Genomic DNA, 3,741 nt, shown 5'->3' with positions numbered 1-3,741 from the left:
CTTTTAATTATGAAAGTACTATTTGTGTGGGGTCTTAAAGGAACCCCCAAGACTATGGTTCTTAGTTACACTTCAAGCCTGGAATTGAACTCACCCCATGATTCAACTTTCAGACCAAAAGTAGGTCTATAGAGTGAAAAAATCACACTAGGGAAAAAAATCACACTCCTTAGAACAGTCAATCATTTGAGATCAAAAGGGCAGCATTTGTTCAAACCCAAAGTTAAGAAGACAGGAAAGGATAAGAAAGAAGGCAGAATAGAAACTGGAAACACAGTGAAGAAGTGGAATAAGTGATGTTACACTGTGAGAACTGCAAGCAACAGTGTGAAACAAAACGTGTATGAATTATTGAATGGAAAACTGATTTGCTCTGTAACTCTGTAAACCTTCACCCAAATCACAGTAAAAAGCTATTTAAAAAAAAAAAAAAATCTTGTAAACAGCCGTCTAGGATGCAGCAATTGATCTCTTCCTGTCTGGAGCAAAGAAGAGCAAAGAGTATCAAAGACTCAAGGTGAAAATTAGTCCAAAGGACTAATGAACCACATGAATGACAGCCTCTACCACCCTGAAACCAGAAGAACTAGGTAGTGTCCAGCTACCACAACTGTCCTCTTTCATTGGAAACACAACAGAAAGTTCTAAACAGAGTGGGAGAAAATGTAGAACAAAATTCAAAATAATATATATAAAAAAGAGACAAGACTGACTATTGTAATAGAGATATGTAACCCCTGAGACTATGACCCTTAGATACCCTCCAAGCCTGAAACTGAATCCACTCCCAAGGATCACCTTGAAGCCAAAAAATAGATAGACCTATAAAGTGAACAGTAATACTCGTGAGGAAAGTAATTGTCAGAACAGTAACCAACTGTGTTTTTCATAGATAACTATGTTGTTGTTGTTGTTATGTGCCGTTGAGTCAGACCCTACTCATAGCAATCCCTCCTTGGGTTTCCAAGGTGGTATCTCTATGGAAGTAGATTGCCTAACCGTCCTTCCAAGGAGTGGCCGGTGGGTTTGAACCGCCAGCCTTCTGGTTAGCACTCAAGTGCCTTAGACACTATGCTACCAGAGCTCCTAACAATAACCATATGAGACCAAAAGAGCAGCATTTGTCCAAAAACAAAGCTCAAGTAGGAAGGGACAGGGATGAAGGATGAATGGAAATAGGGAACCCAGGGAGGAAGTGGAAGAGTGCTGTTACAATGAAAGGACTGCAACTAATGTCACGAAACAAAGTATGTATAAATTGTTGAGTGGAAAACTAATTTGTTCTGTAAACTTTCAGCCAAACCACAATGATTAATTAAATAAATAAAAAGAAAGTACTATTTGTGACCCACCAAATTGATTTTACAACCAATGGGCCTGGATTTGCAATTTGAAAGCAAACAAGTAAAAATATCACTGATCTAGAACAACTTCCTCTTTAACCAGAGAGAAAGTTGAGGTCCAGTAATGAGAAGGAAATTGCTCAAAGCCATACACACTTGGTGAGAGGGAACTTATGCTGTTGGGCCCACCCATAACCTCCATCCCTGCCACCATGGCCTCTCTGTTGCACTAGTACTGTTGAGGCTGAGGGGCTGGCATCTACAAGACAAGTCATCCTTTCCATATGCCCTTTGAATTTATTTCTCCTTTGTCATGACTGCTCTCCATTGGCTTCCAAGCTCCTTTAGTCAAGAGTACTTGTTCAGTTCTTCCCGGTTGCACATGTCTGAGTATTGACCAGGTTCTTATGTATATTCTGTATCTCAGCATCAGAGAATCCTCAGAGCAGGAAATGAAAGGTATGTATCATGACCAAGGGCAGGTGCTGCCAGATTATACCTACATGAAGCTAGGCAAAACCTGTATAGAGCCGGTTATTGTAGCTGTGTGTGGAATAAGAGATGGGATGATAGGATGGAAATGGTATGTTAAGAGGTATTGGACACAGTACTGAATGCATATTTCAGTGAAAGAAAAAATGAGGGAACAAATGTCTGATTTCATAGAGTAGTGCAGCTTCTTGACTTCTCCAATATAGAAAGCACTGTTGTGAGTGGTTTTTGTATGAGTCTGGAGTCTTTTATCACCCCCATAGTATTCTTCTCCAACATCACAATTGGTGTATTTGAATTGTGTTGGCAATGAATATTGGATATACCATGGACTTCCAGAAGAGTGAACAAATCAGTTTTGTAGAAAGTAAAGCCAGAATGTCCCTTAGAAGTGAAGATGGCAAGATACATCTCACTCACATGTCATCAGGATGTTGAATATACTGTGGACTGCCAAAAGAATGAACAAATCTATCTTGGAACCCTGAACTTGCCAAAAGAATGAACAAATCTGTCTTGGAACTTCCTATCTTGGAAGAAGTATAGCCAGAATGCTCCTTAGAAGAGAGGCTGGTGAGACTTTGACTTTTATCCTTTGGGCATATTGTCAGGAGGGATCAGTTCCTGGAGCAAGACATCATGCTTGGTAAGGTAGAGTCAGCAAAAATGAAGGAAACCTTCCGTGAGAATGATTGACACAGTGGCTGCAACAATGAACTCAAACTTACAAATGATTGTGAGGATGGCATAGGATTGGGCAATGTTTAGTTGTGTTATACGTAAGGTTGCCAGGAGCCAGAGCCTACTTGGTGGCAACCAGCAACAACAACAGCAGCAGCATTATCGGTGACATATTTTAGAATCAGATCAGCTCTATTTGGTACTTAGCTTGGTATGACCAAGGAGGCAGGCTATGCTACTCCACATGACTGCTGTAGTTATGGAGGTCTTGCAAGGCTAATTATTAACAGTGCTTATTAAATACTTACCATGTTCCAGAAACTTCTCTTTGGGCCTTGTGGGCATCATCTTGCAACTGCCCTATGAAGTATTACTGAAATCATTTCACAACACAGCCTAGCACATTCTACAGCTTCTTCCCTGTAGAAATAACAACTATTCTGCCATCCCTGCCTGTACACACAGCTCTTACCACATCCCATGATGGTTGCTTGCACAACATGTTTGTCTAGAAGAAACTGAGATACTCTGTAATATTTCTAGATGGAGTGTAGGGCAAGGGGCAGCATATTTGAGCCCCAAATGACCCCTCATATGGATGGCCCACTTGGTTTTCAGACCTTCACATAATCTGTGGAAATTCTCTGCTGTTAATTTCAGCTTCCCTTCTGGGTCCTTTCTTATTGGTCTATCAGAAAGGTCATGAAGCCTCAGAATGGCTGTCCCATCCCTTCTGAGGAAAGGGGCTGAAGTCGAGATCCTTTAGTGCATAGATTGTTGGTCCTTGAGTTTCCAACTGAAACCATCCCAGATCCTTGACCTCATCTGGTGAACCAGGGACTATACAGGAGCCAAAGATACCTGGAGAGGCAGGGCATGGGACAGGCCACCTGTCTCTGAGATTACTTAGCATGAACTGTCCCACTCAGCATCCTCCATATTAAATGGTGGCAAAGCTACTCAATAAAATCCTTTTAGTTGTGTTAGTCGGGGTTCTCTCTAGAAATAGTACTGGTGTGATACATGTTGTTGTTACTGTAAGGTAGGCCAAATCAATTCTGATGCATAGTGACCTCACGTGACAGAGTGAAACTACCCCATAGAGTTTTCTTGGCTGTAATCTTAATAGAAACAGATTGCCTTTCTCCCTCAGACAGGTTTGGCGGGTTAAAACTGCCAACCTGTTGCTTAACAGTCAAGTGCTTAACCATTGTGCTACCAGAGC

The sequence above is a fragment of the Orycteropus afer genome, unplaced genomic scaffold (assembly GCF_000298275.1).
Source record: "Orycteropus afer afer isolate SDZICR_OR568_19922 unplaced genomic scaffold, OryAfe1.0 scaffold00196, whole genome shotgun sequence".
NCBI lineage: Eukaryota > Metazoa > Chordata > Mammalia > Tubulidentata > Orycteropodidae > Orycteropus > Orycteropus afer.
The sequence above is the reverse complement of the archived record's forward strand: the minus strand, read 5'-3'. Positions refer to the sequence as shown.